The sequence below is a fragment of the Phoenix dactylifera genome, unplaced genomic scaffold (genome assembly GCF_009389715.1).
Source record: "Phoenix dactylifera cultivar Barhee BC4 unplaced genomic scaffold, palm_55x_up_171113_PBpolish2nd_filt_p 000275F, whole genome shotgun sequence".
In the NCBI taxonomy this organism is placed as follows: domain Eukaryota; kingdom Viridiplantae; phylum Streptophyta; class Magnoliopsida; order Arecales; family Arecaceae; genus Phoenix; species Phoenix dactylifera.
In genome coordinates, this window is record NW_024067760.1 from 89058 (window position 1) to 110864 (window position 21807).

Genomic DNA, 21807 nt, shown 5'->3' on the forward strand with positions numbered 1-21807 from the left:
ATAATAGAACATTTTAACTGCACAAATTTTTTAAGTAATATTTCCAACTTGTTTCCTCGCTTAGGAAAGAAGCACATCAAACTAGCCTTGTCAATGAGTTGGTCATTTGTTCTGTGCGACAAAAGTAGTTAAAGTGGCTCCTGAGAATATTTGCCATCATGATTGTGCTCTCTCTTTTTTTTAGTAATCCAGATCTATTAAATCAACATAGCAGGAATACAACAGTGAAAACTAGAAAATAAAACTGGCAAAAATTCAGAAAAAAGGTCTGTCAAAACAGTCCACAACATAGTTCTCACATAATTAGCTACATAAGATGTCATTTAGTCTATAGCACCATTAGCCTCTTTATAAACATGTGTCACCTCATACGAAAATAGAGTTGATCCCATTCTCTAACAATCCTGCATTAAAGGATGAAAAATAATTTTTATTGACAGTTTATTAGATAGCCACTTAACTACCATCGAGGAATCCCCATCGATAATAAGGTAAGAAGCCTTTAAATATTTCCTACCATATGTCAGTCCTTCCTGTGCAGCATGCAACTCAACTATGATATTGTATCTCAAAAAGTCTGAAACCACCTGCTGCCATCAACGTACCACTAGCATTTATAATAACAAAGTTACCGCCACCTAATTCACCTCTATTTTGAGCACTACCATCAAAATTGACCTCAAGAAAATAGAAAAATTGTGGCACCCAAAAAACATAAATCATTTGAAAAAGCATAGAGTCTGCACGGTAAGAGCCATAGTTTTCCCCTACTATTAGAGATACCTTCGGGGCAACCACATGAATATGCTCTTGGGCTAAGATGGATGTTTTCATAAGGATCGATCTTGGACTTTGATAAATACCTTGAAAGATGCTATCATTCATGGCCAACCAAATCTGGCAAGCACTATAAGACATCAAAACAAGTCTCATTACTTCGGTTACTTCTAGAAAGTCTCTCTTTAAATATTCTGGAGCAAATCATCAATAGATAGAGTTTGAAGAGTACCTGCATTTATAAGAGGGATCGTTCTTCAGATCTGGATTACCAATCTAAAATCCAGAACAATATGAGAGTTAGATTCCATAGTATACCTAAGAGGGGCCTGTCTCCCAAGAGAGTTGCCCTCTTTTATGTTGTCTAATTAGCTTTTCCTCAAAATATCAGTTCATTTTACCAAGCTCAAGTATTAAGACCCAACTGGCCATCTTGCAGATCATGAACCCCATGCTCATGAACATCCATCCCAAACACTTAAAATAAAATAAAATAAAAATAAAAATGGAATATCTGAACAAAATTTCATTTGAGTTAGCCAACTAGGTTGTTGAACAAGGCTCATCGACCTAATTATGCCGCATCGTTAGCTTAGCTGGTTAAGTGGGGACAATTTATTCCCCTTAGCAGGACACAACCATATGAACTGCAAAAATGGCCAGAGGCTCTAAATTTTGATACCCCTGATGAGCCCCTTCTCCATGGTCCAACAAAATGCATCTTAGGTTGCTAGTGGAATCCAGTATTGATATTTCTTTTTTATATCCTAATGTGAAAATATACCTTCCATCCAGACAAATCATGCATAAAAGGAGTAGAGGTACAAATAATTCACTATTGGTGGGCTCAAAGTGGCACTACCTATAATCTTTAGGCAATTGCAATAAAAAGAAAAAAAAAGGGTTCTTCTAACTATAAATTAGTCATCTCATCCTCCACCTAATATGAAGAGAACCTAGGAGCAGTCACACAAAGGTCCTTCCTCATCACTCCAATCATGACAAAGACTAAAGTTTTCTAGAGTCATTATCGATAACCTTATCTCTGAATATCTTTAAGAGCGCAGACAGGCTGGAACCCAGTTCCTTTGACGAAGCCCATCCCTGGAATGGACCCACCTCAAAGTAACGAGTATGATTAGGTTAGTCTTCGTCCATGACAGCTTCTCAGAACTAGGTTGCTGACATCAATGAGGCACCTGGCATTTCTAGGGCCATTCACTTATTAAATAAAGAAGAAGAGACTAAGAATATTACCAAAGTCCATGTGAATAAATTATTAGTATTAGAAAAAAAAACATAGCCCTTGAATCCTAAGATTGGAGTAACATTTTTTTTTATTTGTTAGGTCTTGGTGTTTTTTTCTTTTTTCGCTAAACAGAAGGGGTTAGTGGGGAGGAAGGGACAAGCCCATCCCCGTGTTGCAGTCCTCACTGGGCCCCTGCCCGTCAGGACAATGTTTGATGCGGGCAGACAAGTTTTACTCATATCCTCCCCACCCAAGGATGAGTATGTCATATCTGGCACCACCAAAACTACCAGCGGATAAATAAGTGTTTCTAGGCCCCATGTCCGAGCAGTGTCACCATATTTTAATCGACACGCAGGGCGATTCGAACTTGGAACCATGCAGTTAGAAGACAATGCTCAGTTCTACTGAGCTACCATCTTGGTGGCTAGGTCAAGGTGTTTAAGGCGTCAGAAAGAGTTAGGTCAGGAGGATCCATCTGAAATTATGTATAAACTAAGTTTCAGGTATTCCAATGTTAAATATAATTGTTAAGCATGGATCTACGCGGTTTGTTGGCTTTTTTTAATAGAGTAATAACTCCTAGTGAGCTACAGTATGGATAAAGTTGGAATCCATAATTATTCTCTATCTCCGAAGAAAAAAAAAGTACCATGCGAAGTGTCTTATTATTTCAAACACTCTGGCATTGTGATGGAAACAATTGGTAGTGCACATTCTTTTTATCTATTTTTTTATTACTTCATAATTAATCAATGAAGCATCACCAATCATTGCTGCTGTCGCAAGAAGGATTCCCTCCTTCCTAGACCACTTGGTAGAATGGACCACCTTTTCTTAGCAAGGGTGAAAACAAGGTCAGGTCCAAGCATGATCAGAATCAAAACTGAATAAAATAATTAAATTTAAATTTCATGTCATACTTTCCTTATTAGATTCAATTTGGATTTGGACACATAATTCAATATATGTTAACTCTCTAATGTATCTAAGATTTATATTTTATATTTCTCTCTAATACTCCTTTCTTTTCCTTTTTGGAACCTACACAATCTTGTAATGTTGAAACTTCTAATTCAATAACAATGTTGTTTCTTTTTTTTTTAAATTAAGTTGTTTCACTTAGTGAGAATCAAATATTATGGTTATAGATTGTAATTATCTTTAACATAATAGTTTTATATATGAATTCAAAAGATGATATGTTAATTGATTAGCGTGCGTGCAACATGCAAATATGAAATGCATAAGTTAAACTATGGACATTTATGGAATTTTGGATCGATAGCAATAGCCTATATATTTGTCCATGTAAATTACTATTAGATTATGCAGTGGATTATGAGTTTGGATGTCGGTGGCATTCAGAGCTGATCTAATAAACTATAGATTAATTAGATACTTAGATCATTAAAATATTCTTCATGGTTCAATCGTCGAATTATCATATAACATTTATAGCCCTAAATCTTGTAAAATTATTTTGAAAGTATGCCCATTTTATGAGTCAAGCATTCAGGTTTATTATAAATTGCTATCATAAGAGATTTGTTAAAACTTCTCTCAATTGAAGGTCAAGTTTAAGCTATAAATAGGTTGAGTCAACTCATGGTTCGATGGTTTGGAAATGATCTTTTAGAAACACAGTTGGATTTGATTGATCTGAGTATATATCTTTCTATCTGATCCAGAAGAATCATAAGACTTGATATAGACCACTTTAGCTACTATAAGTAAAGATAGACAAGGTTTAGGAGCGAGATCTGTTACATCAGAAAGCCAAATTACATGTCGAAATTTCAAAGGCTATAACTTGGTCGTATAATGTTCGATTAAGATGATCTTTTTTTCAAATCATGTAACTTTTTTAAGATGATCTTTTTTAGGTTTAAACTCTTTCCAAACTTTTAACAAATTTTCTGGACTTTCTTTTTGTTGAATTCAAATCTTTTCCATTAGCCAAATTGTTCTTGAATGCCTAGCTAGCCACAAGCTTTATGAGTTTTATGAAAATAACTTCAACTACATGATTTTTCTATTTGAATTGTTTACTTATTTTGGTTTCAACCTTCACTTTCTTTTAACAAATGCAGTTGATACATATTTTTGTTTTCTTCAAGCTAACCGTATTATAAGAATAATGATACTGGAAATGTGCATATGAAAAGTTCTTTTGCCATGCATGAAAGAATTAATATAACTTGCTAGAATTAGTGCAATATATGAAAAGTTGTTGAATACTGAATTGCCAACTGAGTTACCAAGCCAATATCACATGGCCCAAGAAAACTTTCAAGCATACTAAGGGTGACTCAAAGCATTTCTCTTTTATTAAAGAGTTATTCTTTTCTGAAACAATAGTTGTTAAACACTAATATTCTATGATCATGTAATCAAGAGAAAATAAAGATTTTATTTTAGAATAGTCTAACTTATAAATAGAACTAATTGTGTTTGGAAAGCGATGAATGAAATAAATGCAAAAAAAAAAAATTATTGCTCTTTCTTTAACAAAACATAGAATTATAGTCAAATACATTTTTTTATGCACAAATCAAATCAAAGAAAGGTCTAAAAGCATTGAAAGAATTTGCATTATAAGAAATTCTGAATACAATAATTCTTTTGGCAAAGGAGCATGATAAGTTAACAATAGGTATATGAAACTGTTGGGGGAGAAAACCCAAGTCATGCCAGCTCAGAGGCGCTCGACCAAAGAGCGTCGACCAGAGAGGCGCTCGACCAGAGAGCGCCGACCAGAGGGGTGCTCGACCAAGGAGCGCCGACCAGGAAGGTGCTCGACCGAGGAGCGCCAACTAGAGAAGCGCCCGACCCCACGACAGGACACTTCGCAAAGCAACCGGCTCGGCTCGGCACCCGTGCCGAGCCCGTGCCTTAGTCAAATATCCAACCTCCGCCTAATCCTCTAGAGGATCTGACAACTAGATACCCAACTCCACCGTACTCTGTTACCATCCTTAAGCCATTAAGGCACGTGATCTCCGCAGGCCTTCGGCACGCCTGACCATTAATGCGTATGACCCCAGCGGGCCTCCGATGCACTCAACCATTAAATAAACACGGCTCAAGATGATCTCCGGATCACTGGACCATCAAAGCGTATGGCTCTCCCTGATCACCGGTTCACTCAGCAATCAATACACTTGCCATCTACGAACCCCAGGCCCACCACGGCCGGCGGTTCAACCACTCCAACGGGTCCGATCAACCATGACAGTTCGCTGACTCCGGTCTGATTCGGCCTTATTCTCCACAACGCCATTAATGAACATGATCGTGCCCAATTATCACGAAAAAGACAAATTGCCCTGTCACCTCTCAGGTAACATAATATCTTTCTATAAAAGAGAACCTGGGGGGAAAGGGAAGACACACAAACGGATACAAGAACAAACATTCTCCTCCTTTTACTTTCCTCACATATTAGCCCCCTCTGACTTAAGCTTCGGAGGGCCGGCGCCGGAAAACCCGGCCACCGGCTTTCTTGCAGGATTCTCCTGGAGGACGCCACCAGCCGACGCACCGCCACCCACTGTCCCGGCAGTGGAGCCCCTCCTCTCTCGGTTCGCGGCCGCCCCCGGGTCCAATTTCCAGCAACAGAAACTATATGTTATTCAAGGATGTAGGATATTTATTTGTAATTTTGAACTTTATGCTGATTTGAAAAATACAATAGGAACTAAAATCCAACAAGCACCGATCAGATTTATCTCTTTAGTAAATTAAAAATCTTATAATAATATTTCATTATCATCTTGAAATGAGGCTAAATATAAAAATAATAAAGAAAAAGAAAGCAAAAAGATTTATTAGTTGATAAAGTTATTTGACATGTGGTGATGATCTATAAGAAGGATATAGAAGACAAAAACTTCATAAGATTGAATACACATGATAAGAAAAATATCAAAAAATTCTTTAATGTACAAGAAAGAAAAATCCAAAAAAGCATATTATAAGCATTGAAGATACATAATAAGAACATAATAGAGAGAAATCAAAGAAAAAAATATTTATTAAGCCAACAAAATTATTTCATAAGAATTGATGAAGGGAAAGAAGAAAAAAGCTTTATAAGATTATATATATATTAAGAAAAATTTAAAAGCTAAAATATTTGTTGGACACATAAAAATGATAGAAAATTCCAAATAAAAAATTACAATTACTCAAAATATATAATTAGTACAAAAATTTTATAAGATTGAATATAAATATAATCAGAAAAAATGCAAGAGCAAAAATATTTGTTGGATTCTTAAGAATGTAGGATATTTATTTATAATTTTGAACTTTATGCTAATTTGAAAAATACAATTGGAACTGAAATCCAACAAGTACTGATCAGATTTATCTGTTCAGTAAATTAACAATCGTATAATAATATATCATAATCATCTTGAAATGAGGCTAAATATAAAAATAATAAAGAAAAATAAAGCAAAAATGTTTATTAGATGTTAAAGTTATTTGATATGTGTTGATGATCTATCAAAAGGATATAGAAGACAAAAACTTCACAAGATTGAATGCACATGATAAGAAAATATCAAAAGATTGTTTAATGTACAAGAAAGAAAAAACCAAAAAAGAATATTATAAGCATTGAAGATACATTATAAGAACATAATAGAGAGAAATCAAAGAAAAAAAATATTTATTAAGCCAACAAAATTATTTCATAAGAACTGACTAAGGGAAAGAAGAAAAAAGCTTTATAAGATTATATATATAAAATAAGAAAAATTTAAAAGCTAAAAAAATTTGTTGGACACATAGAAATGATAGAAAATTCCAAATAAAAAAGTACAATTACTCAAAAAATATAATTAGAAAAAAACTTTATAAGATTGAATATAAATATAATCAAGAAAAATTCAAGAGCAAAAATGTTTGTTGGATTCTTAAGGGAGAAAAAGCTCCAAAGAAATGTTTACTAGCATTCAAAATATATAATAAGAACAAAAAGATTAATAAAATTGTATGTATGTATGTATCTATATATATGAGTTTGTATGTACATATGTATTATGTATGTATGTGCATATATGTATATATGTATGCATGTATGTGCATATGTATAAGTAGGAAAAAGTTTAAGAGAAAACTATATAATAAGAAAAATTACAAGCATTCAAAATATATTATAAAAAGTTCACACAAATAATTGTTGAGCATAGAACTTGAGCCTATAAAAGAGGTTCTCTCTCTTACGAGCATGCGCACGGACGTATATATAGCCAGAAATAAGAAAAATATTTAAGAGTAAAAATATTTCCTGGATGTTTAAAAACAAAAAAAAAATACATAAATCTGATTTAAAAATCTATATGCATGTAAGAGCAAAAAATGGAAAAGTCTAAACAAAAGAGGGAAAAATTTATAAGCATGTGGGAGCTAAAAATAGAAAACTCTAAAGAAAAAATTACAGACATTTGAAATATGTTATTTTTGTTTGCAAAACTAATTGTTGAGAGTGGGATTTGAACCCACGCCCTTTCGGACCAGAACCTTAATCTGGCGCCTTAGACCAACTCGGCCATCTCAACGTTGGAGTTCTATACGACTCTAATTCTATATAGACTTGAGGTAAGTTTATGCACCCAACCATACATTCTTAAAATCTATTTTTTCCTCTCAAAGGGTAGCCTTTGCAAATCAACTATTTTTTTTTCTAACATATTTGTTTAGAATATGACAAGCAATACGCATCATTTTATCAGATAACAAAATAGCATAAATCGGTTTGGTCACATGTAACAAATTGGCCTAAAGGAAATATCTTACTCTTATTGCATGTTTTGTTATATAATTAGAGTAACAACAACTTTTGGGCATCTAAAGTAGCACTTTAGATAGTGGACATTTTTACTGTTTTGTTCATTAAGAAAGTGAAGGTTACTGAAATATATTTTTTTTTCAGATGTTTGGTTGTAAGATGTATGAAGTCACTTCTAGCATATATTGAATGAATAATATATTCATATTTTTATTATTATTTCTTTTATTAATAAAGTAATATTATTTATTATATAAAATATAAATATATATTGTTCGAATAAAATAATATTATTTATGGTCATTTTCAATATTTAAGTAATAGTAATACTTCTAATAGTAATAATTATTAAACAAAATAATTAAAATAATATAATCACTAATAGTGATAACTAAAGGAAATGATTACAAATCTAGTGTGGTCGAAGGTGACAAATAGACGTAAAGGAAATATCTTATTCTTGTTGCATGTTTGGTTATATATAAGTGGAGTGAACACTATAACAAAAATTCACATAAAAAAAGAACACTAGGGCAAAAATGGATTTCAGTCGCAAATTGCTTATGACATTTCTTATTTTACGCCATTGAAAATCATTTTTTGTTGTATTATAGTACATACTTCTAACTTCCAATAAGTATTTTTATTAGTGGTATTTTATTGTAAATGCCACTATAAACTTATATTCTATAACATATAACTTGAAATGCTGGAGACTACAATTGTATTTATGGCATTTAACTAATATGTTAGTAAGTAATATTATAATTTGTGAGATTTTAGAAAATTGCTGCTAAATCTTAAATTATTAATTTTTATATAGTGCTTGAGTCTAATCACCCTAGGGTAAATAAGTATGCTATTGTATATATTGTATTGGTCATCGAATCTCTCATGATTAAAACCCTTGAGATAAACATACTTACAACACATCAGCATATCTTCTTAGTGTATACAGACCATAATTCGATCGGACTTATATTAAAATATTAAACATTAAAATAATTTGAGATAAAAATATAATATAATAATATTAATACTCTTGCATCAAATATTATTATTACTTTTTATATCGCATAAATAAAAATAATTATTAATTATTTATTCTTTGAGAGATTGTAAGAAAAAAATGTATATGAATATGAAAATAGATAGAAATTAACTTTTAAATATTTTTAATAATAAACTTTGAAAATATCATAAAGAATAAAATAAAATAAGTTCATTTTTTATTTTTATGAAATAGAAAAGGACTTGTATAAAAATGATGATTAAAATATGAAATGTAATAATGTACATCAAATAATTATTTAATGACCTAAATATATCTGAATGAGTTAAATAAACTCTTTTTATATAATAACAATATACATTATAGCTCGGTGGTTAAGGGCTTGCCCTGATTTTAAGAGAGACATAAAAAAATACCACAAAAATACCGAAAAAGATATTTGTAACATTTCTTTTTGCTTATAGTGGTAATAAAAAATACTGCTGGTAACTCTTTTTGTTGCCGTAGAAATTGACTTTTAGACACTTTCTAAAAGTTGCACTCAAAAAAATGCACTTTATAAAGTAGATACTTTGTTGTTTGATTTGTTTAAAATATTGCTGAAGTGCACTTTCATCCCTTTGAGTATTTGGTTGTAAGGTAGAAAAAAGTTACTTCTAGCATATCTTTAATGAATAATAAATTCTTATTTTATTAGTACATATTTCATTAACAATTATTATTATTTATTTTATAAAATATGAATATAACCATGTATCAATTGAATAAAATGATATTATTTTATCATTAATTCTTTTTAAATATTTAAGTAATAGTATCAATACTTCTAAAAGTAACTATTATTAAAATTAAAATAATATAATTAATTATAACAATAATTTTTGATTAATAATAGTATAGTGGTTAATAATATTTTTAACATTAATAATATATAATAAACAATAAAATGCTATTTTATTTTAATGTAATAGTATATTAGAATAATGAAGCCTCTTCTTAATGCATGGGCCCCATCATCAAGTCCTGCTCATGGACCCTGCATAGCAAGAGGTATTTTTTAGGCATAAGCACATGAAACTTTCACAATGAATTTTTGCCTAGATTGCCTTATATAACTTTTGGAGTCGGTTTTTTACATCTTGGAAATGCCAAGATTCAAATAGCATAAAGGCTTGCTGAAGATTATACTTCTTAATTTTTAGTTCTCTATGGTTTTTCTCTGCTTTGTGTGTAGGTTGTCATGGAGCATTGCAAGGTATATTTAAGATTTGTCAATGAGATCAAGTGCTCGTAGCACCGTTGATTATGTTCTTTTAGGCCAAAAATTGATCCAAAACAGAACTGACTAGTTAAAAGAAGGTGACAAAAACATACCTGACCATTTCTCAGATTTGCCAATGCAAGGAGTAGAAGTTAACTGATTGTCTTGATATGGATGATATTTTGTCCTCTGATCCCAATGCTATTCATCATGAACTTCAGAAGTTTTACAAGATTTTTTTGGTAGGAAGTGAAGTTTTTGTTATCGCATTTATTGGTCAAGTTTATAGCCAGAACCAAGGTCTGACATATCTAGTTGGAAGTAATATATGTTCTTCCAACTTTAACTCAGGGAAGCTGTGCTTGAAGTGGTGCTGACAGAACTCCAGGTCCCAAGAGATTTCCAATTAATTTCTTTTCAGCATTTCTTGGAAGAATTTAAGGATGATGTATCATAATAATCTTCGTAGTGGTATTTTTTTCTCTGTAGGCTTTGAATTTCTCTTTTATCACCCTGATTCCCAAATATGATGGTGCCTCCAAAGTCAATGAATTTAGACCCATCTGTCTCATTAGATATGTCCACAAAATTTTCTCAAAGGTATTAACTAATTGGCTTTGAATGATCTAGTGATTAGCTCTGAGTCCCCAATTTAAGGAAGATTTATCTTGGATGGTTTTGTAATTTTTCAGGAAGTTATCTCTAGGTATTCTAGGATCAATCAAGAGAGTATTCTAGTCAAACTTGATTTTTTGAAAAGGCATTTGATACGTTGGATCGCTATTTTCTTTTTTAACTTCATCATTAGGGGTTTGGAACTAAATCAATCTATTGGTCCAAAAAAGAGTATGTTTGTCATACAAAAGATGCAATTCAAAATTAAAAAAATGGAGCAGTTCGATAAAGTTAAAACAAGAATTGCACAAGGCTATCCCCTCTCTCCGCTTTTATATGTTTTGGTGACTAATGCTTTGTAACAACCCAGGACCTCACCCAAAATGGCTAGCCAGAAGGTATTATTTGGATTTCTTGATCCTATATAAGTACTCAAGATTTACCCAGCGAATATCTGATGTTGGACTAAACACACGCCCGCACGGGTCCTCACATATTTTCCTCGTTCAAGCCCTGACGTCTTCGTCAGGCTAAGGGTTCAAATCTATTCAAATCTAATCACAAACACTACGATCGACTCGTGGTCAGCCCCAATGGATCAGTGCTACAGTGTCCCCTAGTCCACATAGGTTATAGGCTGGGTCCACTTTGATACCATTTGTAATAACCCAGGACCTCATCCAAATGGCTAGCCATAAGGTATTATTTGGGTTTCTTGATCCTGTATAAGTACCTAAGATTTACCCAGCGAATAACCGATGTAGGACTAAACACACGCCCACACGGGTCCTCACATGCTTTACTTAGAATTCTACTTAATTTAAAACAACAACAATAACTTCCTAGCTAGTATTGGTCCTTCTTCTGATCTTGCCTGCAATTTACTGATAATTATTTTTCTGAAAACCAAGTTGGAATCATTTGTAATTTCAGATGTATATCATACCTCTTTGAATTAATATTTAACCTCAAGATTAACTTTTCAAAATTTGGATTAAACTACTTTGAAAGGGATTGAGATTTTAGCTTAATTCTAGCAAATCACTTGAATTGTGAGCAGCTAGCTTTTCTTGATAAATATTTGGGTTTTACTGCCAAGACCTGGTTGTCCTTTAATGCTAGATTCAGTGGCTTCGATAGATAATGTTGGAAAAAGGCTTTCTGGATGGTCTTCTAAAATTCTGAGGATTGATGGAAGATTGATTATGGTTAATTATGTTTTCTCCAATTTACTGATTTGTCTTATGTCTGTTTTCTTCTTGATTCGTCATGTTATTGATAAAATTGATAAAATCCAAAGATTATTATTTTGGAAAGGCTCCAACTTAAGAAAATTTATTTGAAACAAGTTTGCAAACCAAAGCATTAAGATGGGTTAGATATTAAAAATATCAGAGATTTGAATATTGTGCTTCTGGGAAAATGGTAATGGAAATTCATTAAAGGTTCTGATCTTATGTAACAACCCAAGACCTCACCCAAATTGGCTAGCCGGAAGGTATTATTTGGGTTCTTTGATCCTGTATAAGTATCCAAGATCTACCCAGCAAATAACCGATGTGGGACTAAATACACGCTCGTACGGATCCTCACATACTCCCCCCGTTCAAGCCCTAACGTCCTCATCAGGCTAAGGGTTCAAATCTAATCGCAAACACCACGATTGGCCCGTGGTCAGCCCCAATGAATCCGTGCTGCAGTATCCCTTAGTCTATATAGGTTATAGGCCGGGTTCGCTCTGATACCATTTGTAACAAGCCAAGACTTCATCCAAAATGGCTAACCGGAAGGTATTATTTGGGTTCTTTGATCCTGTATAAGTATCCAAGATTTACCAAGCGAATAACCGATGTGGGACTAGACACACGCTCGGACGGATCCTCACATCTTAATTGGAAACATTCAATTCAGAAACTGCGTTAAAGGCGAAAGATGCCATTGTACTGCAACCAGCCACAAGGCGTCTTGCTTCTTGGAGGATGTCCTTGAAGTCAGAGAAAGTTTCTGCTGCAGATCTTTATTCTTGCATGGCAATTGTAAGTTAATCATCAAGTTTTGGTTTGATAGATGGCTAAGAAATGTGCCTCTAGGTGTATGGTTCCCCTTTTTTCTTTTTGGTTTGATGGTGGATGAAGAAGGCACCATGGAGTCTCCTTTGTTGGATCAGGCTATTAGTTGGAACCCCTCATTTCAAAGGAAGTTACATGAAGATAATCTTAGAGAATGTACACATTAGAGGTAATTCTTATTCCAATTAATTGTAATGTTTTTTTTTTTTTTTGAGAGAGAGAGAGAGAGAAGGGAGGGAGACCCACCGACACTATAATTATCTGGGTCCAAATTTTTTAGAATGCATTATCCTAGAATCGAACTCATAACCTTATTTCGCTAGGCAGAGAGGAGTAATCAATAGGGCAAGTCCCAACTCGCAAACTATTAACAACTTGAGTGATGAATTGGTGCATGCACTACCTATTGTCTGTTTGGTTACCTTCGAAAGGTAGACTTCTGATCACAACAGACAACTTGATGAAGAGGTCCTAGGCTACTCCTTGTTGCGTTTGTGCCACAACTATTGTAGTTTGCTATTTATCTATTTCTTGAATGCTCCTTTACAAGAAAAATTTGGAATAATCCAAAATCAAATTAGATGGGTGGCCTGGATCATTGCTTTTCTTGTGGAGTTCTTGGAGAACCAAGAGAATAAAGATGATATCTAATATCTGGTTGAGTCATGTTTGTTGCTGCCATTTGGTGGAAAGTTTGGAAATTTAAAAAAAAAGATTTGAATGTTTTGCTTTTAAAGCTAAGATGGAGGCTTTATTGATGAAGCAGTAATAAGGGTATCTTGTTATATTGTACTTCTGTAATTCGCTCTAATGCATCTTGTAATGTGGTTCGCTTCATATCTCTTTGTTTTAATTGATTTAACCTACTTATCTTATTTAATTATCTGCTAGTGAAATGCTGATAGGTTCTCCCATCTTTTTCTCTAAAACAACAAAGAAAACAGTTAAGGCATATTTAAAACCATCTGACAAGGCCCCATCTTATTGAATATGAATTTTTTTTTAGTTATAGTTATAAAATTTAATCAAAACACTTGAACTTAAGCCACATAGTGACCACCTAACCTAAACCCCTTGGGTAAATGGGTTATGTCTAACAAGTCACTTGAAGGAAAACTTATGCTTGGAGTAATATGATGGATGCATGAGCAGTGGCCAACTTCTTTTTCATAGTGTCTGCATCATAATAATGTTGCGTGTCAAATTTTACTTATTGAAATGAATGAGACTCGTTTTGGTAGTTATACGTCTCTACTAAGTTGTCACAATCTAGGTCCTCATTCAAAAAAACTAGTCAGAGATATTATTTGGGTTCATTGGTCGTATATAAGTATTCAAAAGTTACTGAGTGCATAACCGATATGGGATTAAACACCCTCTTATATAGGTCCTATTATACTCTCTCTATTTAAGTCTTGACATGCACGCCAGGATAAGAGTCTAAATTCATATAAATTTATTATAAATACCACAAATCCAATCACAAATACCACGATCGGCTTATGGTAAATCCCAATGACTCTATGTTGCACTTTTTTTGATTTATATGGACCATGGGTTGGATCTGCTCTGATATCATTATAACAATTCAGGACCTTATCTAAAAATGTTAGCCAAAAGGTGTTATTTGGATACATCACCTCTGTTTAAGTACCCAAGTTTTATCTACTATAGAATCGACGTGAGACTAAAGCCCATGTAGATCCTCACACTAGCGATAAGAGATTCTAGTTTCAAATTCTGCATGGTGCATACTTACATATTCAACTAGGCCATTATAGTACATGTGAGCTTCACTCCCTTTCTCTTAGAAAAGAAAGATTATTTAAAAAGTAGCTTAACTTGTTGGCAACCTAATTTCAGTTCTCAAAATGGCCAGAACGTTGCATGCAGGCATGGGAACAAACGAGTCAAAGAGTCCACCGAACCCATAAAAGGAAGAAGGAACAAAAATACCTACAGTTACCTCGACTATAATTGCAGGATATTTTGCAACTTTAAGGCTCACATGAGGTTGGCAGAGTCACTGACAAAAAATTTTTGGCAGGTGAACCAAGATTTGCACCGATCAATGGCAAGGCCAATCATGCTACCAATTCTCGAGGAATACAATATTTATATTACCTGATAAGCTTGATGCAACAAGGTCATATGGATGAGCTATTTTAAAGACTGGTTGTGCCTTTGTTTGAATCAAGGTAAATTTGACTTGGAATAATTGAGTACTGAAAGATTACACTGATCCATTCTTCCGTGCCATTCCCCACCCTCCTTTGTTGTGATTTCGGAAGGGCAGTACCCATATCGGCTGGTCACCAGCTCACTTCTACTGCTGAAAATACTGATAGATGCCATGCTATCCTGCAAACAATTCAGTCCAAAAAAACAAGCCGTACAGCTGGTACGCAGTCCTTTGTCAGAAAGCTGGCATAAAATAAATCCAACACACTTTGCGTTTGAGATCCTTTGTACCTGAATGGGGCCAAAGCTGCCATTCCAGGCCCACATGATACTGCTTACCCCCATCCCCATTCGGAGTACCAAACAAAAGTGTATTCTTTTAAGTGGGCCAAAGTGCATTCTTGAGGTGGGCGAGCCTCGAGGGTACATTAAAGTATTTGGAGGTTCCGATCACAGGGCGCCAGCCCCGACATTGTAATTGTTCTGATGTTGTTTAGGGCATTAGGTGTAGTTTGGAGAGATAGCAGGTGGAGCCTCTATCTATGATGGACAGAGTCACCTTGGTTCGGTCAGTGCTGAGCTCGATTTCGATGTACATATTGGCGAACACCTCCGTACCATCGTCTTCGCTGAGGTCTTTGGAGTAATTATTTAGGGATTTCATCTGGAGCAGATGGGATGGTAGGGGTGGTATTTACCTGATGGCATGCGAGGTGGTCTGCTAGTCGTCCATTTAGGGGGGTCTGGGTATTCACCTTCTGGTGGCGAGGTGGGAGAGGTACTCGAGGCAAGATGCATGGCTAGATTTATCTTGGAGCTGGACAGCCTGTGGAGCGCCTTATTGAGGGCCAAGCATAGAGCGCACATGGCATTCGTTACTTCCACCTGGGGCGGCATTGCTCGTTCATATGGAGGAAGATCTGCTCACACACATTGGCGGTACTGGCTCAGATCAGGTGGACGATTGGTGATGGTCAGTTTGTTGACATGCTGGAGGACGGGTAGGTGGCAGAGCACTCATTGAGTCGGCTACCGACGATGGATGACTCGGCGAGGCTGGCAGGGCTTTTAGTTAGTGATCTCATTGTCTCCTACGAGGGCAGATGGGATGAGGGGCTGATCAGAGAGGTCTTTGGGACTTAGCTGGCTGAGAGGATTCTTGCTATCATGCTCCCTCATGAGACCTCGACGAATAGGTTGGTTTGGGCAGCCATCGGGAGGGGCAGGGTTCGCTCAGCTGATGTGCAGGCGGCGATGGGTGGTGTGAGCTCGAGGTGTTTGGACACCGGCTGAATTTGGAGGATATAGGTCTATCCTCGGGTTTCTCTATTCATCTGGAAGGTGGCCTAGAGATGCCTACTGATTAAGAGTGTGCTGGCGAGGAGGGGGATAGGGATCTCCCCATCATGTGTGGACTGTCCGGAGGTAGAGAAGATGGTCAACCACGTCCTGTTGCATTGTCCACGGGCTGCTCAGATTTGGAGGGAGGCATCCTTTCACTTGCCGAGGTCCTTGAAGTCCGTGGAGGATTTACTCTGGCATATTAGGTCCGCCATACAGGCTCCGAATTTTGCTGGGTGGGGTATTATTAGTGCGTATCTAGCTTATCATATTTGGCTGGATAGGAATGACAGAGTCTTCGAGGATAGAAGATCCCCCTGAGGGTTGTGGTGGATAGAGCTATTCGTCAGGCTGTTGAAGTCATTCAGGCTATTCTGACTGTTTCATCTGGGCTAGCTAGGGACATATGGGTCTCCCCCTCTGTTGCTATAGTGCTTAGGTATGTCCTCACATCCTAGGAGCCCCCACCTTCTGGCCACCTAAAGATGAACTTTGATGGTAGTCTACCAGCTGGCGGAGGTTGCATTGGTGTTGCCTTTGTGATTAGAGACCATGAGGCCCGGTTATTATAGCAGGAGGGCGGCGCACCTACGAAACTTCAATTCTTGGGGCGAAACTCAGAGTCGTATAGGAGGGAGTCTCCTATATGAGGCGAGCTTTAGAGGCTGGGGGCACAATCCTGGAGGGTGACTCAGTGGAGGTAATTGAACGGATTCTTCAAGAGATGCCGGGGGTATCCGATCACCTGCTTCTAGATGGCATTCAGAGGCTGCTGAGGGAGTGTGATGCCTATCAGGTTGTGCATATGTTCTGGATAGAGGTGATCACGGGCCTTCTGGCCCGCCCAGCCCGCCCGGCCCGGCCCGAAATTTTTCGGGCTTGGGCATTGAAAAAGGGCCCGTTGGTCGGGCCTGGGCAGGAAAAACGGCCCGACCAAAAAAATCGGGCCGGGCCTGGACACTTTAAAAAAAGCCCGATTCGGCCCGGCCCGACTATAAAATACTGATAATATTAAAAAAAAAAGAAACCCTAAAACTAAAACTAAATCCTAAAGGACCTAAACCCTCCCCCTCCCCTCGCTGAGAGCCGCCGCGACCCCCCCCCCCCCCCCCCACCCCCCCCCCAAACCCCCCCCCTTTCCGTCGCTGAGAGCCGCCGCCACCCCTTCCCTAGCTGAAAGCCGCCGCCCCCCCTTCCCTCGCTGAGAGCCGCCGCCACCCCCCCCCCCTTCCCTCGCTGAGAGGTGAGACTTGAGAGCCGGCGCCCCCCTTCCTTCGCTGAGAGCCGGCGCCCCCCCTTCCTTCGCCGAGAGCCGCCGCCCCCCCTTCCCTCACTGAGAGCCGCCGCCCCCCCTTTCCTGATAGCCGCCCCTGTAGCCGGTTACTGCCGGTTTCCCTGTAGCCGCCGCTCCTCTCGGTGTCGTCGCCTCTTCAACGACCCGACCGGCAGCTCTTCGCGTCCTTCTCCCCCGGACGGCAACCTCCGCGGCTCCGGTCACCGAGTCACCGGTAAGCTTTTTCTCCTCCTCCTCCTCCTCTTTGATCCCGGATGAATTTTGCCCAAATCCTTCACAGTCAAGCCCGGATGCCCGGATCTTCCGAGTCAGAACTCGGAGAGGGAGAGGTGGGGGGGGAGCGGGAGAGCTCGGAAGTTCCGAGTCGGAACTCGGAGAGGGAGAGGTGGGGGGGGAGCGGGAGAGCTCGGAAGTTCCGAGTCGGAACTCGGAGAGGGAGGGAGGTGGGACTTCGGAGCTTCCCATCGGGCCAGGTTTTAAGGTGGGGGGGGGAGAGGGAGGTGCCGACTGCCGACTGCCGAGGTGGTTACGAGTCTTCCCCGTAACATGGAAGAATCTAGTGAGGATGAAGATGACGAGGAAGAGATGGAAGAGGGATTACATGGTTCGGTCATTTAGATATTCTATTAATAACTTTAATAATTATTCATGTTCAATCATTAACAATTGCTAATATTTCAATTTTATGTTTGTAGGTTTTGAGAGTTAGAAGATGCAAGGATGTTCTTCTACAGTTTTCTATTATGGAAGTGGCTTCAAGAATTATGATTACATTTACTTTTGAATGCACAAAGATGCATGTTTGTTATAATGTTAATGGGACAATGTAATTTGAATTTTGTCTAAATATGTAATTGTCTAAGTTTGTAGTTTTTATTGTTGGGTTGTAATTCTCAGCTGGACAATAGTGTTGTTTCATACATTTTATTTTCTTTCTATTGGCTTGAAGATGCAATTTTTTTCTTTTTTAATATTTGTAGATATATCCAAATTACAAAGTTTGAAACCACCACCAACACTATCTATTTGAAATAGGCTACTTATATGGTTAACATTAACCAATTAACCATTGGAGAAACAAAATAAAGATAGAAAAATACATCCAGTTTTTGAGAGCCCATTAAGCTGTTAGGCCATTTTGGCCCATTTCTAGATTCCAAAAAAAAAAAAAATCGGGCCTGTCGGGTCGGGCCTGTCGGGTCGGGCCTATCGGGTCGGGCCTGTCGGGTCGGGCCTGGGACCAGATTTATAAGGTCGGGTTGGGCCTGGACAAAAATTTAAGCCCGACAGTCGGGCCGGGCCGGGTCTGGGCATAGCCATCGGGCCTAATTTCTGCTGTAGAGCCCGGCCCGGCCCGGGTTTTGATCAGCTCTAGTTCTGGAAGGCGAACCGAGCTACTGATTGGGTCGCCTTCTTACTGCTCACCATTCTAGAGAGATTTTCATAACCCATTTTGTATATGTTCCTCCACCTCTATGGAGTATTTTGTCCCTTGACTCAGATGGCAATGCTCACGCAAGACTAATGTGAGCTACCGATGTACCAAAAAAAAGTAGATCAAATGCTCCAGTTCACACGCAGAAGATAGAGAGAGAGAGAGGTGGGGGGACATAGGTAGAGAGAGAGAGGAGGGGGACATGGGTGGAGCAAAAATTTCTAATACACTGGTAATATTGCAATTAATCTCTTAAAGGTCACAAGTTATCCATGTTGGAATAGTTATTCTACAAATATCCCTGGGATAAATTTTTCCAACAACTCTACACCATAGGTGCTTTTGCCAATAAAAGAATGGCAGGTATTAATAAGGGCTTTATGTGAAAATTACTTTACATAGATGATGTAACCATATTTCAACTTAGTCCGCTTCTAATGAAGGAAGGAAGGAAGTATGTGAAAATATTCCATTCTTAAGCTTTTTTTATTTCAAAAAGAAACCTAATTGATGGTCATAGGATTTGTTCCAACCCTTTTAGCTTGCCTTACTTCTAAATTAAATGCTGCCTTGAGAAAATCATATATACTTTATAATGGAGTATCATAAGAATGTAAATTCCTATCATGATTCTTAGATGAATAATCATTGAATAGTAAATTTGTTCTTTTTATGTTAACAACGCCATCTTTCTTAAATGACACAGACCTTTTTTTCCAAAAAATAATAAAAAGTTTTCTCATCAAATTTATCAAATTGAATTACACATGATTCCAGTTTCTTCCCTCTCCTTTGATGACATTGTGGTAGATCATTGTGAGCTTTTGAAAAAGTGGAGAAGGTGATATTTTTGGAAGTAAGGTATGCAATTAAAACTATTTAATATAACAAACACAGAATTCTAAGATATTTCATATATATATATATATATATATATATATATATATATATATATATATATATATATATATATATCCTGCACATGGTCATAAATAGTTAGAGGTTTGTATCATCTATCAGATTTAGAGTCAGAAAATAATCAACAAGTATCATTTAGAGGTAGAATGACCAAAAAGTCATTGTGTTCATATGAGGAGAATTTAATCATTCTAGATACTTAAAAATGGATCCCAACTGTGGATGACATTAGACATCACTCATATGGCTTGCTATTATGTATAATATACAATAATAGATAGGAGTGGCTATTTTCTGATAATCATCAAAATAGTTAACTTTGTATTAGCCCATTGATATGTCTCATATTGAATGGTCAACAACATGAAACCATCTCTTGGAAACCCCTTTTTTCCGGAAATGACAATCTTGTATGCACAATACAATATATATATATATATCCTGCACATGGTCATAAATAGTTAGAGGTTTGTATCATCTATCAGATTTAGAGTCAGAAAATAATCGACAAGTATCATTTAGAGGTAGAATGACCAAGAAGTCATTGTGTATCATATGAGGAGAATTTAATCATTCTAGATACTTAAAAATGGATCCCAACTGTGGATGACATTAGACATCACTCATATGGATGCTATTATGTATAATATACAATAATAGATAGGAGTGGCTATTTTCTGATAATCATCAAAATAGTTAACTTTGTATTAGCCCATTGATATGTCTCATATTGAATGGTCAACAACATGAGACCATCTCTTGGAAACTCCTTTTTTCCGGAAATGACAATCTTGTAAGCACAATATGCAAGTAGCCGCTTGACTTGAGAGCACTACTATCTACTGTGATCTTAGTTCAATAAATTTATGTCCAAACCCATATATCAACCAGGATATTTTGGATTTATCCTTGATAGTGAGTATTGGTTTATTATTCCTTTTCATTAGTGGGGACAAAGCCTGTCCAACAAGGAATCTACCAATGATAATTTATGCTTATCAAAACAGAGATACATTAGACACAAAATTCTAGATCCAGGTGATATTTTAATCAAATTATTTTTGTATATAAATATTATTTATTTTGGATATGAATAAAATATTTTCTTCAAAATTATTTTATCTATGCATCTATTTTTGATGATGTTTGACGCATGATCTAGGGTTCAAAATCAGTCATAAAATTGATTGGCTATGGGTTTGACAATGCTAATATGTTTACGATAGTTGATCAAGGATAAAGAGAGGTGGATAAGTAGAATTGCAAGAACCAGCTATTGTATATGAAGGAAGATTTTTTTTTGTCTGTTCTATCTATTAGAGAATAGCGCAATCATACAATTTATACATAGGGGGCTAGTCTAGCTTCATGTAAATATGACAAAAACCTAAATTGATCTCAAGGTCTCATACTTTTCTGTCATCCTTCATTAGCCTTTTCTTACTAAACTCAAGCTCAATTGGATAAGCAGTAGAGGAATTGGTTCATGTGGGCTAACAGACCTATTTAGGGTGGTATGGCGGATTGGACCTAAACCCCGAATTAGGCTTTCTTAGGTGACCAACCACATGTGAGAGCCCGTAGCGATGGCCACTTACTATCCTAAGATGGCTCCACATGACCTAGGTTTCTTCCTAAGGCCTGTCCCTTATGTTATAAATAGGGTATGCAGGGTTTGAGTAAGTATGTGTTTCTCATATCTCATTATTTAGAACTCAAGCAAGAGGGCTCTATATGAAAGAGAGAGTTTGAGAAGAAAAAAAAAGAGATAAGGAGGAGACTTCCAAGTAAGTTTTAGAGAGCTTATTAAGTGCGAGACACTATATGATGTTTGGAAAAGTTTTTATCCATCTTT

At 36.6% G+C, this 21807-nt stretch overlaps 1 long non-coding RNA gene and 1 other non-coding gene across 2 annotated transcripts; one reads left to right on the plus strand and one right to left on the minus strand.

The window, feature by feature from the left end:
- Window positions 1–7515: 7515 nt before the first annotated feature.
- Window positions 7516–7596, minus strand: TRNAL-AAG. The gene has a single exon. It is a non-coding gene; the product is annotated as a tRNA-Leu (tRNA).
- Window positions 7597–18141: 10545 nt separating this feature from the next.
- LOC120105388 lies at window positions 18142–18748 on the plus strand. The gene is made up of 2 exons (XR_005507761.1): window positions 18142–18203; window positions 18295–18748. It is a non-coding gene; the product is annotated as an uncharacterized LOC120105388 (long non-coding RNA).
- Window positions 18749–21807: the final 3059 nt, after the last annotated feature.